The sequence below is a fragment of the Canis lupus genome, chromosome 15, assembly GCF_048164855.1.
Source record: "Canis lupus baileyi chromosome 15, mCanLup2.hap1, whole genome shotgun sequence".
NCBI classification, from domain to species: domain Eukaryota; kingdom Metazoa; phylum Chordata; class Mammalia; order Carnivora; family Canidae; genus Canis; species Canis lupus.
Window position 1 is genome coordinate 20,356,355 of NC_132852.1, and position 14,423 is coordinate 20,370,777.

Consider the following 14,423-nt stretch of genomic DNA (forward strand, 5'->3'; position numbering starts at 1 on the left):
GTGACCCTCATCGTGGTTGTGATTTGCCTTTTTTGATGGTTAGTGATGTGGAGCATCATTTCATAGGTTCATTGGCCATTTATACATCTTCTTTCAAGGAATGTCTGTACAGGCTCTTCGTCCTTTCTTCCATTGGGCTACTTGTTGCCTTGTGACGAAGTTCGTAGGAGTTTTTTGTATGTTAACTTATTGTCAAATACATGGTTTGCACATATTTTTCCCATTCTATTCGTTGTCTCTTCACTCTCTAGATTGTATCCTTTGGTGCATTTGAAGTTTTATAGACCCCATTTGTCTATGTTTACTTGTTTGCTGGTGCTTTGGTATCGTAGTCAGGAAATCACTGCCAGGTCCGTGGATCCTGGGTGGCTCAGTCAGTAAGCATATGACTCAATGTCAGCTCAGGTCTTGATCTCAGGGTTGTGAGTTCAGGCCCCATATTAGGCTCCACCCTGGGTATGGAGCCTGTTTACAAAAAGAAAGAAATCATTGGCAGATCTAATATTGTGAATCTTTTCCTTATGTTTCCTTTCAAGCATTTTATCTATAAAATAGATATCTATTATTGGGGTTTTTTTTTAAACATTACTCTTACATATGTTTTCTCATTTTCAGTGTATGATTCTTTCACTTCTTTCATTAGTCTTGTTCCTGAATATCTTACCTTTTTCAGTGTTGTGGTAAATGGAGTTGTGTTCTTGAGTTCCACTTCAAATTGTTCATTGTTAACATCTAGAGATGCAACTGCTTCTTGGTGTGTTGGTTTTCATTTCTGCAACCTTGTTGAATTTGTTTACTGCTTCTAATTTTTTTAATCCTTACGATTTCTACGTATAAGATTATGGTATATGCAAATATGATTCTTCTTCTTCCTTTCCAGTTTGGATGCGTTTTGTTTCTTTTACTTGCCTAATTGCTCTGGCTAAGTTTTCTAGTACTATATTTGATGGAAAGGCCAGAGTAAAGAACTTTATTTTGATCCTATTTTTAGAGGAAAAGTTTGAGTCTTTTGCTATTTTGTACATTAGTTGGAATTTTTTTTTCATATTTGGTCTTTATGATGTTTAGTTGGTTTACTTTTACTCCTAGTTTAGTAAGAGTTCTTTTCATGAAAGAGTATTAAGTCTCGTGAAGTGAAAAAAATAAACAACATACAAAGTCAGATGCTTTTACCATCTGAACCACCTAGGTGCCCCCCTTTGCACATTCTTTTTTTGTTTCTTAAATTACACTTAGGAATGAAATCATATGGTATTTGTGTTTCTCTGACTCACTTATTTCACTTAGCATTACTCTTTAGCTCCATGTACGTCATTCCAAATGACGAGATTTCATTCTTTTGTATAACTGAATAATACTCCATCGCATATGTACCACGTCTTCTTTATCCATTCATCTATTCTTTCTACAGTTCCTTGAGAGATTTATATATATTTTTTTTTCTTTTTTTTTCTGTATGTGTTTATAGCATTAAGCTCTCCTAGAAATCTTTTGCTGCAGCCTAAATGTTTTGGTATATTGGGTTTCCTTGTTTCATTTGTTTCAAGATACTATGTATTTATGTAAGAAAGAGAACCCAGGAGTGGGTGGGGGCAGGGGGAAAGGAGAGGGAGAATCTTAAGCAGGCTCCACACTCACTGCAGAACCCAGCACAGGGCTCGATCTCAAGATACTGAGATCATGATCTGAGCCAAATCAGGAGTCGAAGGCTTAACCAACTGAGCCACCCAGATGGCCTCAAGATGCTTTTTAATTTCCCCCTTAAGTTATTCTATGAAAAAGTTTTTCTTCTTTGACCTGTTGGTTGTTAAGAGAACGTTGTTTCATAATTGGCTCTTTATACATCTGAGACTTCACTAATGTGGTGGTCACTGGCCAGGCACATGTGACAATTTACATTAAAATTAATTAAAATTATATAAAATTTTATATAATTGAGAAAATTCACTTTCTCAATCACACTCGCCATATATATCAGATATGTAATAACCACATACCATATTGGGCAGCACTAGTAGACAGTATTTCCTTTTTACGGTACGATCCATTGGTAGTCTTGATATAGATAGAATAATAGTTGTCAACCAGGTGCAATTTTGTCCCCCATGGGACGTATGGCAATATCTGGAAACATGTTTGATTTCACAGGTAGGGGATCCGTGTTTTACTGGCACCTAGTGGGTGGAGTTCCGGAAAGCTGTTAAAATCCCGTAATTCACAGGACAGCCCCCCAACAAAGGCTCATCCGGCCCACATGCCAGTAGTTTTGACGGTGAAAACCTTTGACCTATAATATGTTTCAGCAGGACGTGGAGGGCTCGTTGTTTTTTCCCTCTGATTGGCCAGTTGACTAGACCCCCTCTGCTGTGTGTATTCAATTCATCCTCTGCTTACTGCTAGTGAACTTTAGGCTAAAAATGTGTTTTGGTTTTTTTTGTTTTTTTCTTTTTTTTTTTTTACTTAAATGGTGGAGAAGGTCCTATTCCTTGCTAATTAGCATGCAATTTTTTTTAAAGTGAAATTGATAGTTAAGGTCCTTTACAATGAAAGAATACATATTTAATTTTATTTTTTTATTTTTTAAAGATTTTCTTTATTTATTCATGAGAAGGACACAGAGGGAGAGAGAGGCACAGACACAGGCAGAGGGAGAAGCAGGCTCCACGCAGAAGCCTGACGTGGGACTCGATCCTGGGTCTCCAGGATCACACCCTGGGCCGAAGGCAGTCACCAAACCACTGAGCCACCCGGGCGGCCCAGCATACAATTTTAAAAAATTGACTTTTGCTGTCTTACAGGTTCTTTGACTCTGCACATATAGACAAATCTCTGTTTCTGGCTCATCATGGCTTCCACTTCAAGGTAAGTGCCTTTGATGAAAGCCTTTATGAAGGGCCACACCCAGGACATTTTTAGCTCTTGGTTCTGCTGGCCTCACTAAGCATATGGTGTCTAGGAAAGAAAAAGGAGGAAGAGAGAGCACAAAAGGGAGACTGAGGAAAGATGAGGCAAGCAGGGTAGTGCATGTGGTATAGGTGAGGCTTTGTAGCTCCAGGGTCTGCACTGTGTCTGAAAATGTGATTTATTTCTCTCATCTTATTTTTTTTTTTAAGATTTATATTATATATAAATCAGAGAGAGGGAGAGAGAGCACAAGTGGGAATTAGAGAGAGAGGGAGAACACGCTCCAGATTGAGCACGGAGCCCGATGTGGGACTCGACCTCATGACCCCGAGATCAGGATCCAAGCTGAAACCAACAGTTGGTCACATAACTGACTGTGCCATCCAGGCGCCCCCTCCTCATCTTTTAATGCACAAGGTGCTTGCTACTGGACTACCATGCTCCCTGCAAGCTTTACCATTCCATGAGTCTTCTTTCCTTATTTTTTCAAGTTTTTAGTTAACATATACTGTAATATTGGTTCAAGACTAGTGTTTAGTGATTCATCACTTACCTATAACACCCAGTGCTCATCACAACAAGTGCCCTCCTCACTGCCAATCACCACGCCAATCCCATGCCCTCCTTCCCTCCAGCAAGCCTGTTGTTCTCTGTACTAAAGAATCTCTTATAGTATACCTCCCACTCTTTTCCTTCCTTCCCCTATATCCGTTTGTTGTTGTTGTTGTTGTTGTTGTTGTTTTAATTCCACATATGAGTGAAATCATCTGGTATTTTCTCTGAATGACTGACTTTGCTTAACATATAGAATACACTCTAGGTCCTTTCTTTGGTGTTAGTAGTGATCTCTCCTTTCTCATCATGATTTTATTAGTTTGAGTGTTTTCTGTCTTCTTTTAAATAAGGCTGGCTAATGGTTTATCTACCTTCTTAATTGTTTCAAAGAACCAACTCCTGGTTTTGTTGATCTTTTCCACAGTTCTTCTGGTCTCTATTTCATTGAGTTCTGCTCGAGTCTTTTTTAACCCTCTTCTTCTGCTGGGTGTTGGATCTATTTGCTGTCTTTCACCAGCTCCCTTAGGTGGAAGGTTAGCTTTTCTATTTGAGTTTTTTCCAGTTTTTGGATGGATGCTTGTATTGCGATGTATTTCCCCCTCAGGACTGCTTTTGCTGTATCCCAAAGATTTTGAATGGTGGTGTCTTCATTCTCATTAGTTTCCATGAATCTTTTTAATTCTTCTCTAATTTCGTGGTTGACCCTTTCACCTTGTAGCAGGATGGTCCTTAACCTCCACGTATTTGAAATCCTTCCAAACTTCTTCTTGTGATTTAGTTCTAGTTTCAAAGCATTATGGTCTGAAAATACACAGGGTCGATCCCAATCTTTTGGTATCAATTAAGACCTGATGTGTGACCCAGTTTGTGGTCTCTTCTGGAGAAAGCCCCACGTGCACTTGAGAAGAATGTGTATTCAGTTGCGTTTGCATGTAAAGTTCTATAAATATCTGTGAAATCCATCTGGTCCAGTGTATCATTTAAAGCTCCTGTTTCTTTGGAGATGTTGTGCTTAAAAGACCTGTGGATTGCAGAAAGCGCTCCATTGAAGTCACCAAGTATAAGTGTATTATTATCTAAGTATGTCTTAACTTTGGTTATTAATCGATTGATATACTTGGCGGCTCACGCATCCGGGCCATAAATATTCGTGATTGTTAGGTCCTCTTGTTGGATAGATCCTTTAAGTATGATATAGTGTCCCTCTTCACCTCTCACTACAGTCTTTGGGACAAACTTTAATTTATCTGATATAAGGATGGCTACCCCTGCATTTATTGAGGACTATTTGAATGGTACACAGTTCTCCAACCTTTTATTTTCAGGCTGTAGGTGTCCTGATGTCTAAAATGAGTCTCTTGGAGACAGCAAATGGATGGGTCTTGCCTTTTTTTATCCAGTCTGAAACCCTGCGTCCTTTTGATGGGGTCATTAAGCCCATTCACGTTCAGAGTTACTATTGACAGATATGGATTTAGTGTCATCATGATACCTATTCAGTCCCTGTTTTTGTGGATTGTTTCCTTGGACTTCCCCTTTCTTTTACAGGGTCCCCCCTTAATATTTCTGGCAGAGCCGGCTTGGTGGTCACATATCCTGTCAGTTTCTGCCTCTCTTGGAAGCTCTTTATCTCTCCTTCTATTCTGAATGAGAGCCTTGCTGGATAAAGTATTCTTGGCTGCAGGTTCCTCTCATTTAGGACCCTGACTGTATCCTGCCGGCCCTTTCTCACCTCCCAGGTCTCTGTGGAGAGGTCTGCTGTTGTCCTAAAGCTTCTCCCCATAAAAGTTAGTGATTTCTTGTCTCTTGCTGCATTAAGGATCTTCTCTTTATCTTTGGAATTTGCAAGTTCCAGTATTAAATGTTAAATGTTGAGCGGTTTTTATGGATTTAAGGGGGGTGGGGGTGATCTCTCTAGCTCCTGGATCTAAATGCCTGTTTCCCTTCCCAAGTTAGGAAAGTTTTCAGCTATGATTTGTTCAAATACATAATCTGGACCTCTGTCCCTTTTGGCGCCCTCGGGAACCCCAATTAAACGTAGATTTTTTCCTTCTGAGGCTGTCATTTATTTCCCTTAACCTATCCTCATGGTCTCTTAATTGTCTTTCTTTTCTTCCCTCAGTTTCCGCCCTTGCCATCAACTTGTCTTCTGTGTCACTCACTCGTTCTTCTCCCTCGTTAACCCTGGTCGTTAGGACCTCCAGTTTGGATTGCATCTCATTTAACTGATTTTTAATTTCGGCCTGATTAGATCTAAATCCTACAGTCATGAAGTCTCTTGAGTCCTTTATGCTTTTTTCTAGAGCCACCAGTAGCTTTATAACTGTGCTTCTGAATTGGCTTTCTGACATTGAATTGTAATCCAAATGTTGTAACTCTGTGGGAGAGAGGACTGTTTCTGATTTCTTTCTTTGGAGGTGAGTTTTTCCTTCTAGCCATTTTACTCAGTGCGGAGTGGCCAAAAACAAGTTGTACTGGAATAACGAGAAAGAGAGAGAGAGAGAAAAAAAGAAAAGAAGAAATAAAAAAGAATTAAAAAGGGGGTGGGGGTGGGGAAACAACAGAAACAAACAGAAAAGAAAAAAACAAGGGGGAGTATCCTCTGATCCTATATACTGTAAATCCCTCGGCTTCCCCTGGAACTTTCCAGTGCTGCTTGGTCAATACCTTGCTTTTCCCCTGACCTTCTAGCTGGTCTTCTGAGGGAGGGGCCTGCTGTGCTGATTGTCGGGTGTGTGCACCTGGGGAGCTGCCCAGGCCCCTGCCAGGTGTATGGCTCAGTGGGAGTTGTTTATCTGTGAGGCCCCTGCTCAGTCCCAGGTACAGGGTGACACCAGGAGGGACAACAACAGTGGGGGCGGCCAGCTGTGCAGCTCTGGAGTCAGCTCCCGCAGTGACTACTGCAGCTCCCAGTGTGCAGGGGCCTGGATGCTCCAGGGGCGGGCCCGCCGATCTGTACAGCTCGGGCCGCCCGGGGGCAGGAGCCACCTGGCTGTCCTGTGTCCTCCCGGCCTCTGCCTGACCTGGGGGAGCACCCGATCCTGGGCTGTGTCCCCCGGCGCCCTGGGCTCTGGGACCTGTGACACTGTGAATGGACCTAAAGTGTAGGTCCACGATGTATAATTTAAAAGCATCAGAGTGAATTTTGTTTGAAGTTAACTTATACTTTATTACAATAAAACTCATAAGCCATTTTACAGGTTAAAGAAAAACTCAAAATATAGAAACAGTGAAATGACACGGGAAGGGCAAGCCTCCGTTGGGCTGCAGGCATGACGAGCCCCGCGGTGGGAGCTGGGGCGGGCTCCCGAGGTGGTCAGGGGGCTGCGCAGAGGTTGAAGCCAGTTGTCCCGGAGGCAATTGGCGGCTCTGGCACTCTGGGGACCCCGATTGCAGGTGCCAGGGCCTGCTCCTCCTCCGGGGTGGCCGCAGGTGCACGTGGCTCGTCCAGGGCGCAGCCGTGATCTAGAGCAGTGACCACTATCTGCAGGGGCTTCGCCTCCCCAGCTGGCACCTCAGCTGGGGCCAAGCCCTCAGCCCCAGCAGCCAGGGCGGCCTCGAGCACTTCAGGCCCATCCGAGGCAGCAGGCCCCACAGTTGGGGCTGGGGCGGGCTCCGGAAGTGCTTCAGGGTCTTTTGCTCGGGCCGAAGCTGTAGCTCCAAGAAGACAAAGTATCACCACCAGGACGGACTTTCCACGTCCCTCCCAAATCAAGGACACTCTTCCAACCGCTCAAAGAGCCCTGGGAGGTGTCCCCAGCCTGCAGCTCGTGGGGATGGGGTGTGAGCCGAACCCCTGCTCCCGGCCCAGCTGCACGGACGCTGGATCCGTGGGGCCCACCCTGTCCCCAGCTCGGCCACCCCCAGGCCTCCTCACCCCCAGCCTCTGGCTCCGCTGCATGGAGGCGTCTGAGTTGTTGCAGGTAACGCCGGGCACGGAGCTCCACGTCTGTGCCTGGCATGCGCTGCCTTATGAATTCCAGAATCTTCTTCAGGGAGGCAGATTGGGGGAGCCGACAAAAGTCCTCCTGATAATAGTCCATCCATATCTCCAGGATGCAGCAGATGGCCCTGGGGAGGGACAGGTGGGCACAGGGGTCAGAAGACAGGGCTCCCTCACACCGAGGTGACCCGGGGAAGCCCTGCAGGACCCGGGGCCTCGGCCTCCCGTGCGGGGCTGTCAGAGGCCAGTCCTGCTCCTCGTCCACCTGCCACCTGGCGGTCCTGCCTGCCACAGGCCTGCTCCCCGAGGAGGGGCTGGCACGAAGCCTCTGTGCGGGGGAGCCCACGCCCAGCGGTGTGACCATCACGGTCTTTGCTGGGAAGCGGGGCTCCCTCCTCAGCCTGGCTCCCTGCCCACTTGCCCCTTGAATCCACCGGCAGGCGTCCGGGGACGGGGGGCGTCTGGCCCGTCATCGCCCTCACTGCACACACTGTCGCTCTGGGAAGGTCCAAGCCAGGAGGGCTCGGGCTCTGTGTCCTGCCAGGCCTTGCCAGGAGCCACCCGGGACCTCCACTTTCCCTCCCTGTGGCTCTGCGCTGCCTCCCTCATGAGGGGCCCCGGGGGGTGTCCTTCCACTGACTCTAATCTGCCGTCTCCCACGGGGCCAGGGCCACCGGGTCTGTGAGCCCTCAATGGCCCTCGTGGCAACCTGCTGTGCACTGGGTCCAGGTGCCACCAGATTGGGGAGTGCGATGCTCCCCACCCCCTCTGCTCTGGGTCCCAGGTGTGGGGCAGACAGAGGGCTGGGAGGGGCGGGCATGGAGAAAGTCTCCCTTAGGGGTCCCAGTGCTCTCCCACCAAGCCCACACCCTATTCACGGCTCTCCTTTCCTCCTTTCCTGAAGGGCCCTTAGACCTTTACCCCGTCACGGGAATTGCAGATGTGTGGGGTGAGGGTCCAGCACCCCCGGCCCACAGCCCCCTCGCTGCCCTCCTGGAGAGGGAAGGCCCTCGGGCAGGGGCCGGAGTCACTCACAGTTTCCAGCGCTGCAGGACCGCGTCGTCGCCACCACACGCAGCTGCGATGCACCCATATCTAGGGGAGGGCGGGGGCATCCCACGAATCATCCTGTGGCCGCGACCTCTCACCGTGGGGGCTGTCACCTCTGACCCCCGACTAGGCCGGAGCCCCGGGGGCCGTCAGCTCTGTGCGGGGGGCCACGGGCAGCCCCCGGAGAAGCGCCCGCACCTGCCGGGGCCTCCTGAATGCTGGAGCATGAAAGGCTCCGGCCAGGCCCACGGCCGATATCTGAGTGGGCCTGGGCGCCCGGGGACCCCGGGGTCCCCCTGTGTGGTTGCCCCAGGACACAGCCCCCCGATGGACTCTCCAACCTCCCTTTCAATGGGAAAAGAGGCCAGCTCAGGACCCCGGTGACGGTGGGGAGGAGGCACAGGCCCCGTCACGGGGGAGGAGGACGGCTGCGGAGCACAGGCACAGCCCCTCTGGCCGACCCGCCACAGGCCAGGCCCCGGGGCTGCCCTCCGGGACCCCACTGTGCCCTGGGTGACTCTGCTCCAGGCGGGGGAGCGGCCCGAGGCCGGGCAGCTCAGAACCATTCCCAGCCTCCCCACCAGCAGGTGGCCCACCCCTGGGCTGCGGAGGCGCAGGTGCTCACTTCGTAAACAGCAGATCCAGCACCTCGTCGGTGGTGGCAAATCCATGACAGTTGTCTAAAAAGATGAAAACGGAGATGACATCCCTGCGCAGCAAGGCGGGCAGCAGTTGTTGGAATTCCTGCTCCAGCAGCTCCGTCCGGCTGGGCTTCGTCGGGCAGATGGGAGGCGCCTTCCCGGCCGAGGCCCTTGCACCCTGAGTTGGGACAGAGGGGACGTGCATGGAGCTGCCGGGAGGCCTGGGGTGGGAGCGCAGCCCGCAGCCCGAGCTCTCGGGGGCCGTGGGGGGCAGGAGTGCCCACGGCAGGAACCCGGGCCTTGATGCCTTTGGCTCAGTCACTTAGCCTCTGACTCTGGGCTGTGGCTCGGGTCGTGGCCTCAGCACCCTGGGATCCCGCCCTGGCAGGCCCTGCGCTTGGGGCCCAGTCTGCTTCAGGAGCCTGGGTCTCCCTCTCCCCTCCCTGCTCTCTGCCTGTCTCTTACACAAACAAGACAAACTATCCGATAAAGAAACAATCTTAGAGGATAAATGTTCAAAACAGTTTGGATCAGTACAAGGACCTCAAGAGACACAGAGAGACAGAGACCGAGAGAGACAGACACACAGACAGAGGGAGAAGCAGCCCTGGTGCAGAGAGCCCGAGGCGGGACTCGATCCCGGGCCTGCGGGGTCAGGGCCTGGGCGGAAGGCAGGCGCTAAACCCCTGGGCGACCAGGCCGCCCCTGAAGGCTCTGCTCTGATATTCCTACACCTCTGTGCACAGGGACTCTGCATCTGGCCCAGGCAGGGGCAGGGCCCTGGGGCAAGTGTGGGGAGCAGGGGAATGCAGACTCATGTGGGAGCAGGAGTGTAGGGGGGAGCCCAGGGGAGTAGCAGGCTGGCTTCTGGGACCCGGGGCCCTTCGTGCCGCATCGGGGACCCGGGTGTCGGGGGTGCCCCGGCCCCTGCACTCATTTGAGCCCGCGCTGGCCTCTGTTAGCTGCGCAGGGCACTTCCCAGTTCCTCGAGGCGGTGGGGCAGAGCACCCCTTCCTCCCGCTCGCGCCCCCTGTCCCGGGTGGAGCTCTGTGGAGACAGTGCCCGGCAGCCAGGCAGGAGGCCTCAGCGCCCGGTCCGGCCGCCTCGGCTGGGCCGCACCCCCAGCGGCCCCCATCCAGACACACCACAGCGCAGGCGGCACCCCCCTCCCCCAAGGAGAGCAAAGGGATCGGCTGCAGGGCCTCGGGGGGACTCTTACTCGGAGGGTAAGAGGACCTCAGGAGCCCTGTTTGCACCCTGCCCACCTTGACCTCAGGGTGACCCTGAAGGGATCACCGGGGAACCTGCCGCCCTGCAATGTCCCCCAGCCTGGATGCACCTGCCCACACATCCCTGTTTCCCGGAAGCTGAAGAGGAGGGGATGGGGCCACCCAGGATGGCTGGCACAGGGGGCCTGGCCTGGCCTGCTCTGGGTTACCTGACGGCGCCTCCTGATAAACGCCCTGAGGCGTTGGTTTTTATGCTGGAGCCAAAGCCTACAGCATTGGAACAAGCGGCACCCCTGGGGTTCCTGGGAGCCAGAGCCCCCAGAGGTGGGCCGGCAGCAGGAGAACATCTTCCAGGAGCGGATGTCTCCAGCCAAGTGAGCCTGAGGTGGGGCTGCACTAGATGCGGTTGCCTGGTCACGGGGGTTCCAAGTTCTGTTGGGCTCTGTGTCACGGGAGTGACCTCACTTCCTGGGACCCCCTCCCTGACCCACTCCTGGAGGAAGCTGCAGGGGCGGCGCTCGGGGCTGCCGACGGCTCCCCCGTCCCTGCAGGCGATGGCCTGTGCACACAGTGACACACCCGCACCCCTGTCCACAGGCCCCAGGGAAGGACTGTGTGCAGCCAGGGCCCCAGCCTGGACACACGCCTGCGTTCAGACACAACTTTCCATTCTTCCCCGGTTTTGACCCCAGAGAAGCCGTTGTGCCCGTCGGGGATGGTCTGCATCTTGCCCGTGGGACAGGGATTATCCTAGCGGGTGCTTCCTCCAGACGTCCCCAGGCCACTGTGGCATCATATCTATGACATTGGAGGCGGGTGTCACATGCGGGAAATACCTCCAACCACATGTTCTTCCTTGGTGTGTACATGCGCCCAGGCCCACGAGGTCCATGTGCACACACGTGGGCACCAGTTCTCTCATACTGGAGGCCCAGAAGATGACAGTCCCACCGGGGGAGGCATGGGCAATAGCTCCCCACGATCCTAGGCTCCTGAATCCAAGGCAAACCCTACAGAAGGTGTCAGAGTCTCGGCCTAGAAGGTGTGAGGCCGTCCTTATCCTGAACCCCTGCCTGTCGTGTGTTATGGGCCCTTCCCTCCTTCCCACTGGGTGAGCTGTGGACAGCGGTGCACCCAGTGGGTCGCCCTGACCTGGGCTCTAGGGAACCTGCTGTCAGCCACAGAACTGAAAGTAGACAGGAGGCACTGACTCTCCGGCTTGACCCCCAACTGAACTGAAAGCACGTTGTGTGTCCACGTACACTGACAGAGAAACAGAGACACGGATATAAATGTAGACACAGATGCAGAACTAGGAAGTTAGCAGAGGAGAAGCAACATCACTGAAGATCATTAAATAAAAAAAGAAAGACAGCTGAGTCTCGAATGGAGAAAAATGGAGTAATTAAAATAGAATCATGAAAAAATAATTCATCAAACCGAAAAGCAGAGAGAGGGATAAAGAAGAAGGAGCACTTTGGTGACACAAAGAAACGGCAAGCCTCGAATGTAAGGGTGATCGTGCCTCACGGACTCCATGGAACCTAAGTTGGGCAACAAGCAGCACCTTCCAGCAAAGGCCTAAGCGAATTATTTTCTGTTGTTGTTTTTTATTTAAAGATTTTTATCTCTTTATTCATGAGAGTGACAGAGAGTGAGAGAGGCAGAGACATAGGCCGAGGGAGAAGCAGGCTCCATGCAGGAAGCCTGATGGGGGACTCGATCCCGGATCCCAGGATCAGGCCCTGGGCCGAAGGTGGATGCTCAGCTCAGCCCCTGAGTCACCTGGGGGTCTAGACTAAGCTAATGAAAATGTACAAGGGATTGTGTCATACTGTGTTTGTAAGGGGGTAAAATTTCTCTTTACTAAGAAAGCGAGGGCAGCCCGGGTGGCTCAGCGGTTTAGCACCGCCTTCGGTCCAGGGCCTGATCCTGGGGACCCGAGATCAAGTCCCCCCTCGGGCTCCCTGCATGGAGCCTGCTTCTCCCTCTGCCTGTGTCTCTGCCTCTCTCTCTCTCTCTCACTGTGTGCCTATCATAAATAAAAAATAAAAAAAAATTAAAAAAAAAAAAGAGTCATGGCTCGAGTAAAAGGGTTTTGGTATCACACCACTGATCACACTGTTTTGTGCCAGTCTTAGCATATCAATATGCTAATATCAATATACCACTCTTGTGTTTGGACCCGCTATTGTGCTTCTTATTATGATTTCAAGATGCCCTTCAAGAACAATGGGAAACTTTGAAAAAATAGAGATTTATTATTTATAAGACCTGGAAATCACACAGCACACCTGGAACCACATAGCGAGGTCACACAGGGCAGGGGGAAGGAGGATGGCGAGCATACAAGTATGCACAGGCAGGTTTTCTGCTTTTATCAGAGCCAAGTGTGGGGGGCTAGGGTTTTATAGGCTCACTCTTTATTAGAAAATTTAAAATATAAGAGTGTGGAATTTAAAGCTCAGGAAGAGAAAAGGCAAGTGGCCCAAATGGTCACTTATTGAAATCAACCAAGTTCACAAAGGAGCCTAGGGGGCAGTGGGGCTGGCTCTTTGTCTAGTCTTGTGGTTGGCAATGTGTTTATTTGAAATAACTATCTTTTGTCAGTTACTCGTATTACCAAAAAAAAAAAAAAAAAAGCCAAAGCTCATGGCTTATATCGCATTGCCAAGTGCTGCAGAGTAACCATCCTGGAGTACCACTCTGTTCATCTGACCCCCCTGCAAAGTACCCTCACAATTGCTTCCTGATTATGCAAATTTTTCAGGTACAAAATGACCCAACTTTGCCTTCTCAATCCTGGATCCCACCACTGTAATCTACATGCCCTGTCTCCAACCAACTGGGCTATTCACTTCTCTTTTCACAACGCAGCACTCACCTAGCTCCTTGCCTTTGTCCATACTGGTGCCAACATGTTATCATCAAGCACATGGTGTTTTTGCAGAGATGGTTGGTAAATAAATAAGGAATGGGCCTCCAGTGGCCTCCATGATAATATATTATTCCTCACCCCTCTGATTTTCCTCCTCCTGTTTTTCTACCACAACCCCTCCTATCTAGTCACACTCCTAAATGTTCCACTCTCTTCATTAACCCACAGCTGAACTTCAGGCTTTACAATCCTAACATGTTAACAGACATTTATGCGGGGTCTACTCTGAAGCAGGTACTGCACAAGGTATATAGGTGAAACAAAGACGAATAAGCTACTTATGTTCCTGCCCTGAAAAAGCACACAATTAACTACAGAATGAGAAATGCAGGATGCTTGGGGAGTGCAGGAGGGAATTTAAAGACAGTTTTTTGGAGTTTTAACCTGAAAAATAAAACTATCAGTTATTTTACTAGCAAAAAAATGGTTTTTTTCAGGAATAACAGAATTCCAATTCTGGACATGCAACAAACAAAGAGGAACATTATTTTGTGCAGAAGAAGAATGAAGCTGGGAGGGTTTTTTCCGAACAAAAGTCCATCGGGGGGAAAAATAGCAGAAGTCCAGGTCATGATGGTTTCCAAAGGGCTGAGTTGCAGGGGTAGTGGAGATGTTGTCAGAGATACGAAATACATCTTTCCCTTGCAGGAGACTGTGATTGATGATTCTTTCCTGCTGCTGATTCTTCTGTTGGGCTCTTCATTGATAATTCTTTCTGTAATTAACCATAATTGATGTTGAGTGGTAAGGCTTCACCTCCTAACTTTCTCTTTTCTCCTCCTTTCCCTATTTTAGTGAGGTTCCACTAATTAATATTGTCTTAAACATTGGAAACCCTGGGGCCAAGTGAAGAGCATGGGAAAGAAGAAAGGGCAGGATTCCAGGGAGCAGAAGCAAACAGAGAGCATTCAGACATTTCCAACCATTTGGTGGGACTACGGTAGCAAAGGTTAGGTGGTGGGAAAAGAGGCCAGACTGTCAATAGTTTACTAAGCGATGCCGGGAGTTTCTCTCCTGAAAGTAATAGGTTGCCTTTAATAGATTTTTAGATTGGGGAATAATCAGCGAGTTCTCTAGAATGATCATTCAGGCAGCATTATCAGAGGTGGTTTGGAAGTGGGAGAAAAGGCAATCAGGGAAGTGAACTATCAAACTGTTGTAAG